This window comes from Pholcus phalangioides, unplaced genomic scaffold, assembly GCF_987345545.1.
Source record: "Pholcus phalangioides strain wild (caught in Gottingen) unplaced genomic scaffold, Ppha-v1.0 ptg000003l_1, whole genome shotgun sequence".
NCBI classification, from domain to species: Eukaryota; Metazoa; Arthropoda; class Arachnida; order Araneae; family Pholcidae; genus Pholcus; species Pholcus phalangioides.
Window position 1 is genome coordinate 44,220,286 of NW_028301596.1, and position 21,488 is coordinate 44,241,773.

Below are 21,488 nucleotides of genomic sequence, written 5' to 3' on the forward strand. Positions count from 1 at the left end.
TTGCGGTTCTGTTTTAGTTGGGAAAAATTAGTGTGTCATCGGCTGGCCATATTTGTTCGACAAAAATACGTGAAATTTGGCTTCGAATTGTGGAAAATACGAGAATGGCAATAATCGCGAAAATTTATGCCAAAAGTAAGCAAATTCGGCAACTCATGCTACAATCACGGAAAATTCGCCAATCGAGAAAAATGAAGCGCCACTTCAAATTCTAGTAAATTTTAAAAAAAATAGAAAAATAAGTGAAATAAATATTCTTATTTTTTGTAATGTAATGTAATTTCTGAGTTGGGAAAATAATTTTAATCATTGATTTGAAGAATAAAAGTCAAGTTGGATTTATTGAAAATACGTGAAAATGCGATGGGACAAAAAAGGTTGGGAAACTATGATATAGAGCATAGGTTCCCAACCTTTTTTGTCCCATCGCCCCCTTCTTCAGAAATTTTTTTCTCTCATCGCCCCCCGATGCAATCTAACCCATAGGATTCTATGTTATACCCGTAGCTTCTACCGCCCCCCTGGAACTTTCCATCGCCGCCAGGGGGCGTTAACGCCCACGTTGGGAATCACTGATATAGAGCATAGTTTCCCAACCTTTTTTGTCCCATCGCTCCCTTCTTCAGAAATTTTTTTCTCTCATCGCCCCCCGATGCAATCTAACCCATAGGATTCTATGTTATACCCGTAGCTTCTACCGCCCCCCTGGAACTTTCCATCGCCGCCAGGGGGCGTTAACGCCCACGTTGGGAATCACTGATATAGAGCATAGTTTCCCAACCTTTTTTGTCCCATCGCTCCCTTCTTCAGAAATTTTTTTCTCTCATCGCCCCCCAATGCAATCTAACCCATAGGATTCTATGTTATACCCGTAGCTTCTACCGCCCCCCCCCTTGGAACTTTCCATCGCCCCCAAGGGGGCGTTAGCGTCCACGTTGGGAATCACTGATATAGAGTCGTCGAGCTCATATTACACAATACATAGGCCGACCATATTTGCTCGAGGAACATACGGGACATCGGGCATTCAAATACAGGACATCACCATTTATCGCCAAAAATGATGTCAAAGTAGGCAAAGTTGCGAACTATTGCTAAGTTCAGAAAAAGTCGTCAATCACGGGAAATGAAGCGCTACAGCAAAGTGCAGTGAAATATAAAAAAAACATGACAAATATGCAAAATTCACATTCTTATTTAAAGTCGTAATTATCGTAATGTAGTTTCTGAGTTGGGAAAATAGTTTTAATCGTTGATTTGAAGAATAAAAATCAAGTTGGCTTGGGCATTTTTGCAAAAAAAGTGGGAACGGCCAGAAAACAGACAAAACCTAGACTGCCCCGGGAAATACGGGATGTATGGTCAGTCCTCCTTTCTCAGTATCCGATATGGTAAATCTACATTTCCCACACATTCAGAAAAATATACTTCCATCTACTGGGGAAATACATGAAATGCTGCCATCTACTGATGAAAATATCAAGTAATTTTACAAGAGAAAAATATTACATACTACATTAATTATTTTTTCAAATTCTCTCCTTTGGTGAACTCTCAAAATTTCCCTCATATGAAGAAAGAAAGATTTCCCTCGTGGACAAATTTTTACCAATTTTTTCCTTGGTAGATCTGAATTTGTGCTGCCATCTACATACTCGTTGGACAAAAAGAAATTGTTTTAATTGCTCACTAGATGGCGACAGAAGATCACGGTCATGATACACTTTCAGTTCTCTGTCAACAGATGGCAGTAAAAAAAGTTTAAAACTCATAAACGCCAATAATAATTGAAGTTGAGGGTATTTGTGATTGACCTTGAAGCATACTGAAAACAAAAGGACTGGAAACAACAAAACTGAAAATTTCAATCGTTAAATAATAATTATTATAAATCATGATTAGTTCATCTTTGAAATCGTGAAATCTTGAATGGTGGAACGAGCTGAAGGTAGGCTCAGCTGATAGCCATATCTAGTGCGCTAAACAAATGAAAACGGATATATCTATTATAGCCCCTTTTCATAGGGTATAATAAAAAATACTTTAAATTTTCTGGCTCCCTTTTTGGGCTGGAAAAATACGAAGGATCCAGCAAAATCAAGTTGGACGGTGGGGTAGGCCCACGCCCCCTACCAGGTACAATATTATCATAGGTTATGCAAAATAAGAAGTGTGAAGATATATTATATGATGATCAACGTGAATAATGTGGAAATAAATCGGCCTCCAAGCGAAATGATATTCATGAAGTTTTCGGAACTTCTATCTATATGATAATATTGCAACAACAAATTCAAATAAACTTTGACTAAAAAACAGATAAAAAAAACCGGGAGATTTTTCAAAAGAAGTCGGGATGGAGCAAAACACCGAAAAACGGGACTGTCACGGAAAAAACGGGACAAAATGCCGGTCATATGGTTACCAGATGCTGAGACAAATTTTTTTTTTACGATTTCTAAAATCACGCCTTCCAACACCGAGCACTACATCCGCCTTTACCTACAATGGTATAAATATTCAATCATAGTGAAGTGTAAACTTCACTCAATTTACTTTTGCAATATAGATGACAGAACTAGAAAAATCTGACACAACACTATATGCGCACTCAAACTGTTAGGCACACACATTCACACTTCCCGCACAACTCACTCGGTACTAAATTGCCCATGGCGATAGACCGGAGTTGCGCTCGGTTTGAGAGAAAGAAAGCTTTGAAGGGCTCTAAAATATATTATCTCATCATCAACCGTTTGTCGTAGAGGTGTGGCTTTTAATTTAAAAAATGCTCAATAATCGTTTAAAAATTACCCTGTACCAATTTTGTAACAATCTAAAAAATCTAAATAATTACACGAGCCCCCGTCCAGTAACTTCCAGTTAGAAAGTTGTTGCCCTGTCTCTCCTGAGGCCAGTCGTTAAAAACTTTTTTACGACGAAAAAAAACATTCACTATGATTGACTGACCATATTTTATCCAAGAAAATACCGAGAATTCCGATAGTTTATTTTCAATAAAGATGTAGCCAAAGTTGTCAACATCACCAATTGATGCTGAAATTGCTGAGAGGTTACCAATACCAGCTACTACTACTTCACCAAACACCAACTCTGGCCATATCGCTATATTGCAATTTACTGCCATTAGTGAGATGGGTTGGAAGTGAAGGCGCTGTCTATCGGTGGTCGCCTCGAGTTCTTAAGGGAAAATATCTTATCTATATCCTCCCTTGGATTCGAACCCGGGACCCTGACAACAACCTTCACGGTGGTAGACGAGCATCTTACCACCATGCCACTCGGGCAATACCAGCTACTGGAAATTACAGTGAGCTGAAATATATTCAAGGAAAGAACATTGAAAACATGAAAAATATGCGAAAAGTAGTGTATCTCATGAGAGCGCCCACTTTTTAGTAAAAATAGAACACGATAGCGCCCATTTCTATACTTCTGCGAGATAAATACCAGTCGAATCCCGTTTTAACGGATATTGTTATAGCGAAAATCTCGTTTTAACGAATATTGTTATAGCGAAAATCTCGTTTTAACGAACACTTTTCGAATCTCCCAGATAAGTTTACTCGGGAACAATGCAAGTAACCTGGAATTCCTTTATAGCGAAATTTCGATACAACGAAGTGATTTCTCCGGTCTCTTGGAGTTCGTTATACCGGGATTCGTCTGTATTTATATATATAGCCATAATTATGATGATATAATCTATAACTTATGATAATTATTTTTATTCTGATTTCAGTAAAGATTAAAAATTCAAATAAGCTTCGTTGAAGAAAATTGGACAATTTAACGAAAAACTTGGAACTTGAAATTCCTGTTAAAATGCATTTTAAATGTCCCGTATTTTACGGGACATTCACGCAACTCATGCTGCACGTCTGTGGTCCGTCGAATTCTTTCAGACATTTTAATGGTCGAATTCAGGAAAGTTGAGAAACGCTGGTTTAATCCTATTTCAAGTTTTTGTTTCCAGAAAAGAGAAAGATGGCTTATAAATACAAGCGTACGCCTGGAAGTCGAAGTTATGCAGACTACACCAACGACCACTTTCTAAACTGTTTAGGTGCAATTAGATACGTTGCTATAAACCAAAGGCAAGCCGCAGATAACTTACCTCGAAGCACCATTAAAAACAAACGTAAAGTAGCATTTACTAGCAAACCAGGTCATCCCAAGTTTTGTTAGTGCCGACGAAGAACTAGCGTTTGCTAATCAAGTTGGCAAAATGTGTGATTATGGGTTGTTAAGCCTTCTGAAAGAGGTCTTTTTTGGTCAATTTATAAGACATAAGATTATTAAGTAATTTTAACAAAGTTTAAAAAGAAAAACATGTAAATATTGCTACTGTTGAATCCCGTTATAACGAACTCCAAGACACCGGAGAAATCACTTCGTTGCAACGAAATTTCGTTATAAAGTAATTCCACGGTTTTTGCATCGGTAATGTGTAAACTTATCCGGGGGTTAAAGAAAGGGGTTCGTTAAAACGAGATTTTCGCTATAACGGTATTCGTTAAAACGGGATTCGACTGTATTTTTATGATCTCAGTACAGGTTGAAATAAAAAGTTTTCTTTAAAAAAAATGAAGGTTGATTATATGAACCCTTCCTCCCCCTAACCAGATCATAGACCGCCACCCTATCTAAATCAGTGATTCCCAACCGCGGGGGCGTTAACGCCCCCTGGGAACGATGGAATGTTCCAGGGGGCGGTAGAAGCTACGGGTCATAGGATCCTATGGGTTAGATTGGGGTAGACTCCCTTCTTCAGAAATTTTTTTCTCCCATCGCCCCCAACGCAATCTAACCCATAGGATCCTATGTTAAACCCGTAGCTTCTACTGCCCCCCCCCGAACAGTCCATCGCCCACGTTGGGAATCACTGATCTAAATGACGAGATTTTGGCTGGTGGTCAAAGACCTGGGCCATGCTGGGAAATGCGCGTGTATGTGTTGTGAACCCCTAACGTGAAGCTTATTTCTGTGTAATGATTGCTATAGTGCTGCCATCTGACGTCAATTTTCGAAACCACGAGTGAATTGTAGTGATTGAATAATTGTATCGTTGTAGGCCGGTTGCTCTCTGTGGCGAGACTTTTTAACGGGAAGATCGGCTCGCATTCGTGCCTCGAAGTTGGGAACCACAGAAAAACTTCAGCGGACCACCACTGTGGCGACAGTGGGGTGAGTCATATGGACCCGGGTTTAAGAAATACCTTAGCTGTTCATTTAATGCTTTAAGATGGGAAAAAGTGAAGAGGGCCGAAGTCGCCCTCATACAAACGGTAACATTGAATCAAAATGTTTTTATTTATTTAATTAGCTCAAGTTTACATAGTATAAATTAAAAGGCTACAAGAACTTCAAAGTACTAATAACATTGGGTTTTTATTGTAAAGCGAATTCGAAATGTTAAAAAATTGTTCGAAAGTAGCCCGCGCGCGTTTACGGTACGCAAATATTGTTACATTGTTATCATTGTTACTATCCTTAACACTGATAACGGTGAAATTAAAATGATTAGATTTGTTTTCAAAGAGTCCCCACTGACACACTTTTCTCCGCAATTAAACGAAAGATGAATTAGTTAAGTGAACAAAAGCGAGTCGCGCGCCTTGACAAGCGATTAACATGCTCAACATGCCTCACCATTTATTCTCTCAGCATTTAGAAAGCACTTCTCGTTGTTCGGAGCGTGATTTTCGTACTCTCATTACACTGGCCGAGAAGCACGCAAAAAAAAACAACACGTTTCCTTTTTTTTTTTAATTTTACTCTTCCGGATTTCCATCACGTTATATACGTAGTAACAACACACGATTTCGTAATTTAACATGCGTAGTCGGTTGCGGTGAAAAAAGAACATGAATATAAGCGATGGAAACTAGCTGTGAACTTAAGAGATGTCGCTGTAAACGAAACCTCATTTTCTTGTCGGAATAAATTCATTATAGAGCTTCCTCATTCGTTAATTAAAGAAGTTTTTTTTTAATTTCGCATTCATTTGCAAATTAAAGTCCCTCTAAAACAGTGATTTCCAACGTGGGCGTTAACGCCCCCTTGGGGGCGATAGATAGTTCCAGGGGGGCGGTAGAAGCTACGGGTACAACACAGGATCCCATGGGTTAGATTGCGCTGGGGAGCATAGTTTCCCAACCTTTTTTTCCCCATCGCCCCCCAACGCAATCTAACCCATAGGATCCTGTGTTGTACCCGTAGCTTCTACCGCCCCCCTGGAACTTTCCATCGCCCCCAAGGGGGCGTTAACGCCCACGTTTGGAATCACTGCTCTAAAGCAATGGTGTTCAACCTTTGAGAGAGTGGGGGGGGGGGCCCACTTTTTTGGTTTGGAAACTTGTCACATTGAAAAAACATTGAAAACATGAAAAATATGCGAAAAGTAGTGTATCATGAGAGCGCCCACTTTTTTTAGTAAAAATAGAACACGATAGCGCCCATTTCTATACTTCTGCGAGATCAAGTGATCCACTCAAGCGATCTTTAAATGTGTCGCAGGTCGCTTAAGTGACCCATAAATGTGGCGCGGGCAGCTTAATTGATATGGAGCTGTGCCGTAGTAATCTGCTAATATATCGCGAGTCATTTAAGTGACCCCTAAATGTGCCATGGGTCGCTTAAGAGCTATGGAAGCTGCGATAATCTGAGACTGGGCCGCTGGATACCCAGTGGTATGGAACTGTTTTGCAGGTCATTTTTGCAGGGAATGTATCGCTTAACACTTAATTTATCTGCAACTATGCCGAGGGTTACCAAAGTGTTCTGATAATATGCAGTGGGTCACTAAGTGACCTGAAAATGGGTCACAGGTTGTTCTTAAGTGCTCTGGAACTGTGAAAAACTTTTCAGAACTTTCTGACCATATTTCGCAAAGACATATCCCTCCTCGAACCATACAGGAATTCAAAATCGTCTTAAAGCACAGAAGGGGGCAAAATCCCTCAGGCTCAACCATTCAGTGGGGAGCCCATGCGCAACCGATACCAAACGTGCATGAGCGTCCGAGGAGGTCACACTTCATACTGACGATCTCGTATCTGTCCTTATTTCCAGCGGAACGAACAATTTTCGTAACTGTTTGCAATTGCTGTAAGGAACATATTATTTTCTTTTGCTTATCTTCTTTCGCCTTGCGGTGATATCTGTCCTATATTTTGCTACTATACTCATGGCCCCCCACATCCAGGAGTAGGGCCCCAGGATCGGATCTTTCGCAGGCCCCCTACTCAAACTTCTCACGGGCCCTTCTATAGTTCATGTATAACGTGAAAAAGCAAAACATTATGAGAATTGTCTCGGGCCCCAGGGCTAGAGCCCTGTCAGCCCCGGCCTTGTGGGGACCGTGACTATACCACTACACTTTTTTGCAACAGGATGTAAAATATGTGCCAAGTTTCATTTCTATGAACGGTGTCTAACGTTAGGTATAAGGAAAAATAGCGCTGTTATTTAGCATTTATCAAGCAGTGTATGTTATGTTTCAATGTATTACATTGCGTTATTACGTATGTATTAAATGTCCAGTTTTAGAGAAACTGTAGCCAATCAAGCTTTTCAATGGAGAAATTCGTGTTCGCCACACTGAAGTACATAAGAAATAACTTCTTTTTTTTGTTTCGGACGCAGAAACTGTCAAAATCTGTTGTTCAGTGATATCGGTGAGTGAACAGAGCATTAGTCGTGAAAATCTTTCTTTCTTTCAAACCGAGTGTCAGGTCTATCGCCATGGGCAATTTACTGCCTGGTGAGTTGTGCCGGAAGTGTACGTGTGTGTGTGTGTACCTAACAGTCTGAGTGCGTATCTAGTGTTGTGTCTGATTTTTCAGTGCTGTAATCGCGAAATTGATGTTTGGTCTCAGCAGTGATTCCCTGTGATGTAATACGAACATTTTCGAATAAAGTTTTCGTATAGTCATCAAAGCGATTTCATCATCCAACCAAGCAATTAAAATTCTCAATTATTATATCACTGCCCACTTCCATTGCTTTATGGAATGGCTAACATTTTTCTACCAATTCAAAAGTTTTTTAGCACGCTTAGTTCAGATATTTGGAAACAACCTCAAACACAGCTGGTTTCAATGAAATTAGCCTTGGCCAAAACACTCAACATTTCTGTAACCACTTTTTAATATAGACGTGCCTAGTACCTCAAGATAATGTTTACGAGTATGCGATGATGAATGTCACTCTCAAGGCTGAAACACACTAAACTGATGTAACGTGATTTCACGTCACGTCAGAGACATTGTAAATTCTGATTCGTGGAAATTCTGTGATGTGGTAATTTCACGTCATATATACGATAATCAAGATCACGTCATATACGTAATTTCAACGTTGAGGAATTTCTACGAATCGTAATTCACAATGTCTTTGTAGTGCGTTTCGGCCTTAAGTTCAACTTTTGGAGGAAAAAGACAAAAACTCGCATTTTCGAGCGTTTTTTTAACATTATAGCGAGAGCTTTCTAATTTTTCACTCCATAACTTGATATCTTTTGTATCTTTTACATTAGTTCTTTGAAAATCGCTTGCTAATCGTTCGCTATAAACGGACTCTACTACTAAATCTCGTAATCGATTGCAAAAATATGGGAAGGTGTCCAAGAAATGCAGATGAGTTATAGTTGTCAGACAGAAAAAAAAAATGACGAGCAAAGTGGCAGAAATCGACAATTTCAATCGCTTACAAACTGAACGAACGTCTATTCAAATATCACTAGTCTTTCAAGCACGGAAAAAAACAACCGAAATTTCACTAATTGATACGTAGGTCGTCCGGAAAGTGCGTAATGCGCATTTTAAAAGGAAAAACGAACTTACTTGCAGTTTTTTTCACAGAACTTTTCATTTTGCATTTTCATGCTATATGTTGCTCTTCTACATAGTTCCCATTTTCAATTCAAACATTTGTCGTATCTTGTAACGAGCTTTTATCCAGCATCATTGTCTTTGGCCGCCATTCCATGAAGAATAGCCGTGACCTGTTCTTTGAGCTCGTAATCGTTTTTGAAAACGTTTTTTATCCCAAAAACTTTCTAATATTGGTGAAAAAGTCATTAGGGCAAGGCCGTAGCGAGAGGGGGGGGGGCTTAGGGGTCTGGTCTTGGAACGAAATTTTTGGCGACGGGACTGCATTAGGGACTAGGTCAAGACTATGTGAGGGATAATAGATAATTTCGCAACGAAACATTTCTAGAGCTACTTTCCTTTTCTCAGCAACGTTAAGCTGCGCATTGTAGAAGCACGTTGTTATGCTAGACAGCATTAACCACCTTTGATTCTGTATCTTCAGTGTGATGATGAATCAAAACTATCTATAGCAGAAGGCCTCCGCGCGAAGCTCGTGACGCCGCTGAAGGTCTTCTCACCTATAGCCATTGGATATACCACAATACAAAAAGGGTAAAGGTAGAGCATGCGTCGGCTTGCTATGTCCAATGGCTATAGGTGAGATGACCTCCTTCAGTGACGACAACGCGGATGCCTCCTGCTTTAGATGGTGCTGGCGGAGGCATTCTACTTGCTTTCTTTCTTTCAAACCGAACACAATTCAGGTCTATCGCCATTGGCAATTTACTACCTAGTGAGCTGTGCCGAAAGTGTAAGTGTGTGTGTATACCTAACAGTATGAGTGCATATTTAGTTTTATGTGTGATTTTTTTCAGTGCTGCCATCAATATTCCGAAAGTGAATAAAGTGTAATGATTGAATAATTGCATCGTTGTAGGCCTGTTGCTCTCTGTGGCGAGTTTTTTTAAGGGGGAGATCGGCTCGCATTTGCGCCTCGAAGTTGGGAACTACAGAAAACCAACTTCAGCCGACCACCACTGTGGCGACGGTGGGGCTCGAACCCGGATCCCCGCGATGCGAGTCCGTCACTATGACCACTCGACCACCACAGCGGCAGGGGGCCTTCTACTATAGATGGTGTTGGATGAACGTGCACAGTTGACTCATCTATCACGTTACCGTACACGTCTATGATTTTTCTAAAAATTTCACTTGGCCGCACATTTTTAGCTTTCAGATAACGAGTTACGGACCTTACTTCATACAGGGCGGCACGCTCAATTTTTGACACATTTTGGTCGCTCACCTAAACAACAAAGACTGTCGGAACGCGATGCCAACTTTTACACAGAGGACAACTGACTGAAACTGGTTGTCACTGAAGAAGGTCATCTCAACCATAGCCATTGGATATAACAAGCCGACGCATGCGCTATCTCCACCCTTTTTTCGTAGTATATCCAATGGCTATAGGTGACTGGATAAGCTATTTCTAGAAAATATAGGTGAGGTGACCTTCTTCAGTGACACCACGAGCTTCGCGTGGAGGCCTTCTGCTATTGGTGTTGCCTACCCAGACATATAAAATGCAGGTGTTCCTTCTCATATGAGTGCAATTTCACAGAAATTCTCTTTTTTTTTGGCAACCATGATGCGAATATGAAGTCAACATATTTCGATCTATTTTTACGGCCGGGTTTTCCTAGGCGTAGTTTTCTACGGCGCGTGCAGAGTAAAAACGCTGATTGGCAAGAAAAAAAATGAATTTCAGGTTTTTAACCAATCATCGTTTACACTATGTTCCAAGGCGCAGAAATTCTACTCCATGGGAAACCCCAGCTTAATGTTCAGCAGCCCGGTGCGGTCATGTGCCCTGAAACTCGGCTGATAGGCTGGAATCTTTGTCAGGTCCTCAGTCCAGTATTTTTTACGGGCCTTTCCCTTCTAATTTCACCTCTTTAGTAAATTCGACCCTTCTGGTAAAAATAATAATGATGCGATTCATCCTATTTTAGGGTGGTCAAACGTCCCGCTTTCCAGGGAGATTCCCATTTTTTGACGAGTAAAAGTGCTATCTCGAAGAATGCTTCCGGGATAGCGGTACGTCCCGATTTTTTCTTCGTTAATCGAGGATTCATTAAAATGGAATTATTTTTAAGAAAATATAATGGAAGGTGTAACGAATATTGGTGGGGGGGGGGGGGGGGTTGATAATTTTTGTACGGAAGAGAAATACACATAAAGATTGCTTATATGACAGTGTGCATATAGCAAGTGTTGTGTAAATAGTAACAAATAACATGTTAAAATTTTGTTAATTTTTATTTTAATTTTTGAATATATATATATATATATATATATAGTCAAACCTCGTTAGTGCGTCACCCGGTTAACACGTCACTCCGCTTAACAGGTCACGTTTTGGAAGTCCCAATTGTCCTCAGACAGGAATCGGCACAGCTATGACTTACTCCGTTTAACGAGTCACTCCGTTTAACTCCGCTTACCAAGTCATATTTTTGCTCTCCCAAGAGTGACTCATTAACGAGGTTTGACTGTATTCATGTTATTATAGAAATTTTATTTATTCATGTCATATTCTTGAGTAAATTTATATTGTTTCGAACTGGTTTGCGTCAGTATGTTCCAGTCGATGTTAGAATAATATGAATGGATCATATATTCAACATTTGGAAGACTGATAAAACGCATGTATATTAATGTATATTTATTTAAGTAATAATGACGTATAAAGAGTGTCTGAATACATTAACCTCAGGTGCATCGAATTCCTGCTCGCGGTATGTTAATGGTGCTGCCCCCCGAGGTATAATGTAAGCGCTGCAATAGTAGTAGTAGTAATTTTTGTTCTATTATAATTGTAATACAATGTAAATTGTTTTGTAAAGTGAATTCTTAACCTCGGGGGCAAATGGTGCTCCCGGGGGTAGAATGTATATATATATATATATATATTTATATATGGTGGTGTTTTTTTTTGTTTTGTTTTTTTTAAATTGAGGAAATAAATGCTCCCTCCGGGGAACCCCCGTATGGTGAATCACATCCACCGGGTAGGGGTAAGTAACTCATAAATATTGCTTAAAAGCTGGGTACCCTACTGTTACCTATAGAATAAAAACAAAAGTAATTGTTGTGATTGTTAACATAAAATGGTTGTTGGTTTTAAACCAATGTGCACACTAAGAAAATAGACACCATGTCATATGGAACTGCAAATTTTTTACTTTTATGTTGCCTACCGCTGAAAATTTTATGCGCCGAGATATCGGTTACTATGTATTTATGTTTGATGCGGGAATTGATTCTGCTTCGAATATAGTGGCCGATCATACGGCGCATGGAATTTATACCACTATGCAGCATAGAAATAAAAAATTATAGTTTCATACTACTAAACCAGACACACAATCTCGTCAGTGTTCCTCTGCGGAACTTCTAACGAATTGGTACATGTTGGAATGTGTGTGTATGTATAGTGAACCTTCCGTGAAGTTTGTTTCTGTGTAATGCTTGTTATGTGTAGTGCTGCCTTCTGCAATCTATTTTTTTAAACTATGAGTTTTTTCTCAACTCGTAGTGAGTGAAATGTAGTGAATGGGTAATTGTAATGTTGTATATCAGGCCTGTTGTGCTCTCTGCGGCGAGACCTTTTAACGGGGAGATCGCCTCGAAGTTGGGAACCGCAGAAATATAGTTTCGTACTACACGTCGCTCATTTCCGTGCTGCACGTCGGTTTAAAGTCAACAACTACTGCATTTTATTTTTAGAAGTATAACAGATAGTTTTATTTTTATTCATCAAAGGACATCAGAAGTCCTGACTCAAAGCGATTTCTCGTATTTATTATAGCAAAGTATAAATATAGTGGAACCTCCCGATAACGGACACCCATGGGACCAAAAAATGTGTCCACTAATGGGGAGGCACGATATACAAGTGGGACCTCGTTTATACGACTTTCCTATTTATACGACGTATGCTTTCGGTCGCAATTGATTCCTATATATTTTAATGTTAAAATGTATATGTTACTGTGAGTAAAAGTGATACACCGATACTTATGCATAATCATCAATCGTCTCGATAAAGGAAGTTTGATTAAATTTCGCTGCATGCATCACTTTTACCAGCGATTACGCATAATTCCCAAATATAAAGTTTGAAAATATGATAAATATGAAAGAAATTATAACCTTTCTTCTCTTCATTAAACCAATTAATTATATTTACCCGTACATGATACGTGGGCCAGTTATATTCAGTTAATTTAAGTAATTATTTAACAATTTATCATATTTACAAATACGAGTTTTGGATTAAGCATAATCTTAGTTGAAAATGATAAATTCCCTGTTTATGACCAAAAATTATTAGTTTAGATTGTGAGAAAAAAAATTATAATTTGCCTGATTTTACTGTCAACTATCGACAGTGTCCACGAACGGAGAGCGAAATACATTAAAGCCCTATTCCACAGGACCCGGGATCATAAAAGTGACCATTAGCGGGGAGTGTCCGTTAGGAGAGGTTCCGCTGTATGCAATATAAATCAATCGAATGTCGGGAAATTTTCCTCTTTTCATCGGTTCACCACTTATTTCTCCCATTTATGGCGGCTCACGAAAATGTGTACTTAATTTCAGTGCTCTGCAATGAGGAAAAAGGTTAAAGAGCACTGAACTAAACAGTATAAGGCCTAGGCTTTATATAACCAATAGATAATTTTAGTCGTTGCCTCGCAATTCGACACTATAATGGCCGCTGAATTTTTTTTTTTTTTTCAAGGTATCCCGATTTTTATCAGTGAATTTTCGTTATGCTCCGGCTTCTCAGTAGCATGATATGATCACTATCCCTATCCTAGGATGACATGATCATGATCAATCCTACCCCAGGCTAGAGCTCTCCCAAGTCCAGTCCCGTACCGTGAATTGACCATGATTCTACTACGAAGTGAATTGTATAACTTAGTAAATTCTTCTCCGAAGATATATTGATTCGGGCATCTTTTATTTTAAGTTACAAAGCCGCCCGGGTATGTAAATTTTTGAAGACTTGTCAAGCCCTGATGGACAGTCAGACCCGAAACCGACCATGACCCCCGTTCTGTTCCCTATAGGGGATATAAGCTGGTCACCCAGAGAGTTTGGGCCATGGTGGAAGAGCGATGCAACGTCCGGAGCACTAAGTTGAGGTTACATGGGCAGGTGCATACGCACGTCGCCAGCAGGCCACGAAGGGAGCCCACGAATAACTATAGACACGCATATATATAAGACAGTTAGACCTATCTCAGCTAATAGCTCATATAACTTTGCTACCAAATAAGTCGCCATGTGGTGACAATCAGTCATACGTCATAGATTTCAAAGCCGAGCTCCAAGAAGAGTTGCGCCGTACTTGGACAAAGTATGTGTTTTTGTAGCAAAAACAAAAACAATACTAATAAAGTTGGAGCGCCAATGTTTGAAATTATGCACGGTCACAGTTATCGAAATTATACTCTAGCTTAAGGTAAAAATATTCCTTTACTTGTGTAAGTCGAGACATGAGAAATGTTGTGTCATGTGAGCCGCTGTGGTGGTCATTAGCCGCTGTGGTGGTCGAGTGGTTATAGTGCCGGACTCGTGATGCGAGAATCCGGGTTCGAACCCCACAGTGGTGGTCGGCTGAAGTTGGTTTTCTGTGGTTCCCAACTTCAAGGCGCAAATGCGAGCCGATCTCCCAGTTAAAAAAAGTCTCGCCACAGAGAGCAACAGTCCTACAACGGTAAATCATTCAACCATAACACTTCACTCATAGTTAGTAAAACTGGGGGCAGATGGCAGCACTACACATAACAAGCATTGCACAGAAACAAACTTTACGTCAGGTTGCACTACACGTACACGCACATTCCCGCATGTACCGATTCGTTGGGGGGTTCCGCGGGGGGGGGGAGGGGGTGCATGTGTGGTGTAGCAGTAGTAGGTAGGGGCTCGGGGATCCATGATGTTCTTAAGTCAGCCACCTCGTTGGGCAATTTGCCTGTTGTGGCGTTGTATTTGTATTTGTATTTGTTGTATTTGACATAATGAGATCAAGCAGGCAGAAATAAAAACATAGAAGAAACTTTATTACTGAAACATATTATTAATATTATTATTCCACGTCAACGGTTCATACACTCTCATTTCCGTTTCTCTCCGACATACGACACTGTGTGCCATTTTTATTCTCTCACAGACTTTCATGGCAAAGTTATAAACACAGTAAGTACATTAACCACGATATTCGCTTTAAATGAATAACAAAAATGTGCAAGGAAACGAAAAAAATTAAGGAATGTCCACAAAATTATTGTGTGTGTGCCATATATTATGTCTCCTAATTAGTAATTGCGTTCTCGTATAAATGCATTTAGTGGTTTTTAACTTGGGACAAATTGGAGAAATTAGAGTTTTAAAATGGAAGTCCCCTTACATCATGTACTGACGCTGTTGTGCCGGAAGAAAGTACGAAAGTCAATGTGCGTGTGAATGGACCAACTCCGTAAGGATTATCCTCGACCAAATTCATTTTCCAGGAGCTTTTCGACAGAAATAAAATCGAATATTGAAAGAGTTTCATCATAGTTTGAATAAAGATTTTGTCATAGATTTTTATGGTAATGCAATGTGGACGCAACGTTATAAGAATACCACCGACAAAGGAAAAACGCAAGTCTCCGAAGCCTTGATGAATTTCATGACTTGTGAAATTTAAAAATTTCTTATATCACGCGGAAATGATAGCCTTTACCAATGAAAGCAACAAGTTTCGAATATACAGGGTGTCACGTAAATTCCTAATTCCTCTTTTTCCTCATCAACTGTTCGTCGTAGAGGTATGCTTGCTGTTTAAAAAATGCTCCAAATACGTTCAGAAATCATTTTTTACCAGTTTCTAGAGTGAAAATATAGTGTGTAATAAAAAAAATCAAAATTTTAATACGGCCTTCCTCTCCTCTAACTTCAAATTAGAAAGTTGTTGCCTATTTCGCCCGAGACCAAAAGAAAATCTATATTTCTAAGTGCAATATTCGCTGAGCTATTTTTGAACTCAAATCGGAGAAACGTTGGGAAAGAAGAGTATAAACTAACGGGCAATGCTTCTGTCCTTCATTTATATTGTTATTTTCCTACTTTTCTCAGATTTTTTGAATTCGAAAATCTCAGCGAGTATTGCACTTAGAATTAAAAACATGGATATTTTTGGGAGCGGGAGGGGGGGGGGTTGAAAGATACAGGATAACAACTTTCTAATTAAAAGTTAGAGCTCAAAATTACTACAGAGTGATTTCTGGACGCATTTTGAGCGTTTTTCAAACCGGAGCCATGCCTCTATGTTGAACGGTTGATAAGATAAAGGCCGAATTAGGAGTTATAGGACACACTGTATGAAACGTAAATCATAATACTAGTCAAACTGAAACCCGTCTTTGTGTTAACCACCCGCAATTCACAAGGACGAATCCCAAATATATTTTGGGTTTTGATAATTTATCCTTACATCATTTATACTCGTAATTTTTGATTATAACTGCAATTCCCTTCACATAAAAGTAATGAAAAATCGGCTTATGTCCTACAATGGTAATCGATTCCCCGCTCTAATTACGATATGCATGCGAACTTTCCCCTTATTTATATAACACAAGTGCCTCCGCGAAAAAAAGAAAGACAACTAAAAATAGAACGGAACGTTTTCTTGAAATAGCTCGACGGAATCGATATTTAGAAACAACGCCAAAATCGCCCCCCGAATGGACACAACCGTGACAATGAAAGAATCGATAACGTTGGAGACACGGATATAGATTCATGTCATCGCCTTTTGTTTATCGACTGCACGAAACAACATACGAGAATTTCCCATTGAAATTATTTCACAATACGCATCCAAAATAAGCATGATAAATTGTTTTTTTTCCTCTAATAACGCGATAAGCCGGATATAAAATTTGTTCGTGTTCTTATACATTTGATTTCTTTCTTCTTAAATATCGAAACTGCAACAAGCAAGCCCTTATGTGTCGTCAGAATCGAGTGCGTGGTGATCATACCATGAGGAAGTGTCTTCGATAGCAGATATAGAGAGCGGAGATGGAATCACTTAGCAGGTGCGGCTCTGGGGCCGTGCGAACCACGTGTCCACACGGGACGCCAGGCTGCCACATCCGAAACCACTGGGGCGAAAAAAAAAATTTGTTATTGACCAAAATAATTTAGGGAAACTGATTCCCATCCACTCCAGGAGGGCGCCGAATCCGAGGTGAAAGGGTGGAAACCCAGCTTAATGCTGGGTTTTCCTAGGAACAGGTTTCTGCAACGCAGCGTGAAAACGCTTATTGGGGGGAAAAAAACCTGAATTTCAGGTTTTTAACCAATCAGCGTTTTCACGCTGCACACGGAGCAGAAATTCTTCTCCTAGAAAAACCCGGCTTTTTAGGGAATATTATTTCTAACCAATCTAGGAGTTCTAAATCCACGATAAAAGGGGCAAAAAAAAAAATATTGACCAAAAAAATTGGAAAAACATTTCTATTCACTCTAGGGGAGAGAAAGGGATCAAGACATCCTAAGGAAAAGGGGAAGAAAAAAAATTTTGGCCAAAGAAATTAGAAAAATCTATTTCGGTCCGCTCTATTACGGACGTCACATTTGAGGTGAAAGGGCGAAAAAAATAATTTGGAACAATGATTTCTGTCCCGAGGAACGCCAAGCCGAAGTGAAAGGGCGAAAAGCGATTGGAGAATATTATTACTGCCCATTCTATAGGAGTGTCAAATCCAAGGTAAAATGGCAAAAGAAAATTTAACCAAAAAAAGAGAAAAAATTATGTCTATCCACTCTAGGAGAGACGGCAGATTCGAAGTAAAAGAGCTGGGGAAAAACATTTAACCAAAAAACAAAATTAGGGAAATGATTTTTGTCCACTCTAGGACGGATGCCAAATCCAGACTGAAAGGGGGAAAAGCAATCACAGAATATCATTTCTGTCCACTCTTTAGGAGGAAATCCACCAAATCCACAGTGAAATGACAAAAATAAATTGACCAAAAAAATCTGATAAAAATTATTTCTGTCCACTGTGTGTGTTAGTAGAGACGTCAAATCCGAAATCAAATTGTGAAAAAAAAATTAGGGAATTATGTCCGTTTTATAGGAGGGATGCGGGAACGGTAGCCCAGGTCGATGAGATGTTCACCTAAAGTACCCGAGGCGGCTCGAGCTCACCTGCCGCCCGGGTGCAAAGCCTCATATATGCAGCCCCTAAATACGACCCTACGGGAAAGCTGAGAGGGCTTCAACAGGGGAACTTTGGGATCAACCTGATTTTTTTTATCCGTCCATAGCCGCACACCATCATTACACAGAAAATACCATTGACCATACATCCCGCTTTCAAAGCAGCTGTCCTGTTTTTAATTATGAAAGAGAACTTTTCCCACATAACCATTATTACTGATGAGCCATTATATTTTCCTACTTTTTGAGTCAAATCTTCAACATGGAGGTGAACCTTGCTCACGCTAAAATACCTACACCAAGGTTTCCAGGCCACAAACTACTGAGCCAGTGGGATTTTGTGCTACAGGCTCTGGACAAATGAGAACCCAAATTTTTTCTTTGCCCTTTTTCAACCACTCCTGAAAAATTACGGGGTGGGGGCACTAAAATGCCCATTTGCGCCGTGTGAGTCTATTCTTGTTACTTCACTGCCCGAGGCCTTGTCTGTTCCCTTGTGTTTTCTCATCTTAGGTAAGGCTCAAAGTCTCACGCAGTGCGTAATGTCTCGTTAATTATTATTATTCCAAAATTTGAAAATTTACGGGAAAAAAGTCCAACAAAATCCAAGGATGCCGCTCCTTACAACCTGCCACCCGGGTGCACCGCACCCCTTGCACCCTCGCTTAAGCCACCCCCTGAAAGCACCAAAGGATGTTTAGAGCTTTCGCGAGTTCGATACTCGGTTCGTCCCTGTCAGAAAACTTTCCTGACACAGGGATACAACAGAAACGGCGATATGTCCACAAACAAATATACCTACTGCAGGGAGCCCCACATCGAGGGGGCTAACGCACCAACCTCTTGGTGAATATAAAAAAGGCTGCCGTTCGAAATCGGCAATAAATTGTAGGTCCCGGTCTAATTAGTCCTCGTGTGCAGAAAATGACCGTGGTACAACAAAAATGATCAAATTAGGAAGGACGCCAAGCCGGGGTGAAATGACAGAAAACAACTAGGGAATGTCATTTCTGACCATTCTAAGAGTCTCAAATCCACAGTAAAACGACAAAAAAAAAGTGATTTTTTGCCCACTCTTAGGATAGACGCCAAATTCGAACTGAAAGGGCAGGAAAATATTTTAACCAAAAATAAAAATAAGGGAAAATGATTTTTGTGTCAACTCTAGGAGAGGCGCCAAATCCACGAACGAAGGGAGATGCCAAATGCGAGAATGGAAGGGCAAAAAAAAAATTTTTTTATTAAAAAAGTAGTTTTCTGTCCTCTCTAGGAAGGGCACCAAATCTAGGGTAAAAAGAGCGGGAAAAAACTGCTTTTCGTTTTCTTTAGGAATTGTTGGGATAGGCATAATTTGAAGTCCCGCACGTGCAGACATTTTTCCTCGAGCCGCCTGTCACTTAGAGTTGACCATCAACGTCATTATTATAATTACAGTATTGACTCTGGAATATATGATTACCAGATGTCCTGTACATATGGAATCACCCTGCATCTCAAAAAAAAATATCCTTTTCTCGATGTCTTTCTTCAGGACGCTGTTTCGTCCCGTATTTTATTTTTGTAATCCTTTCAGATCCTCGTGACACAAATGCATGGGTTGCTTTCTCTCACTGTAGAATTTTTTCTTTCGATCTCAAAGAGTATATCCCTTATTTAAAGGAATGTGTAACTTTTGAGATAGAAATATGGTGAATATGAACTTCGGGGGCTTTCACTAGAGGGCAGCACTTAAAGTTGAACTCTCAGAGGGTTACTCAGGAGAAAGTTCCTCTGGAAAAAGTGGGATTTATTACATAAAATTTTGCAATAAAATTCTGGAAAAAAAATTGTATGTGAAGATGAATATACCCTGCATCACATGTTGCTGACATTAATGTTTCTAAGGCCGGCATTACACTATAAAAGTTTTGTAAAAGCTCTTTGATAAAACTTGAAAAATTCAACCAATAAGCGTCCCGTTTACGTTTGCTCAAATGTAACCTGTAACCGAGACGCTTATTGGTTGCATTTTTGAAATTTTATAAAAGAAATTTTATCATTTTTTTATAGTGTAATCCCAGCCTAATGCATTTTTGGAGTATCAAAAACGCGAAAACATTTATAAAATTCCAAAAAATGAAAAGTGAAATGGTCGCGGGATCTGGAATATGTAAACTTGCAACCTTAACTCATACACTTTCATCCTCACGTGATCACGTGACTTCAATCGATTCTGACGACAATTAACATTATTTGATATTCTCTCAGCACCTTCGATCACACAAAAAAAAAACAATATTTACAATTATATAATTTCTGATATATTATTATAACTGCTAATTTTTTTTCCGACTAACATAGTGGCACTTAATTAACATTATTTCCATCATCAGCCGCTTCTAATTATGGGCGTCACATTTTATGAGTAAAAACACTTTTTGTTGGGAAGGGAGGGAGGGAGGATGTAGGTATATCTCGTAAAGATTTTTCAATATTATACATAGAAGTCATTATTATACACAGACAGTTATATATAAGTACTTTTTCTTGTAGTTTTTTTCCATTTATATAAACGATGAATATAATATTTACAATTAATACACATTTTTTTCTTATCATATACATTTTGAGCGACGGAGGAAGATATTGTTATTATATAGTCAGAGAAGATTCAATAATTTATTTAAATCATATTTTTCTCGTTGGGGAGGGGGGGCTTTTACTTGTAATTATCTCAAAAATATAAAATTCAGGAAAATTTAAGTTTTGATGAAATTTTAAATTAACTTCTTATCGTTATGTGGATAAGTTATTGCTCATGATAATATCGGTTTCTTAGGTTTTTGTTATTATTGTTATATTTTCATGACAAGTTTAAATTAATATAATTAATAACCTTTGATTAATATCAAAATTTGTCAATATAGTTTATTTTTCAAAATTTTCGTGATTAGTAACTTTTGTGTCATTATTATTATTATTTTCATTTTTTGATAATTTATATGGTAATATTTTTTATCAACTTTGTGATTAATATTTTTGGTTGTTTATAAAATATTAACATATTTTTAATTTATTTTCAAACAATTTTCATAATTTTTTTGTTTGTTTTAGCACATTTTTTTATTTTTAGTAAATTTTCATGATCAATGTTTTTGTTTGTTTTTAGAAATTTTCATGACTAATATAATTTGTTTATTTTTAGTACTTTTCATAATTAATATATTTTGTTTATTATTAGCATTTTTTATGATCAACGTCTTTTTTGTTTGATTTTATGGTTTTGTTTATTTTCAATAATTTTGTTTATTTTTAGCGATTTTTAATCAATACTTTTTATTTATTTTCAACAATTCTCGTGATTCATATAGGCCTATA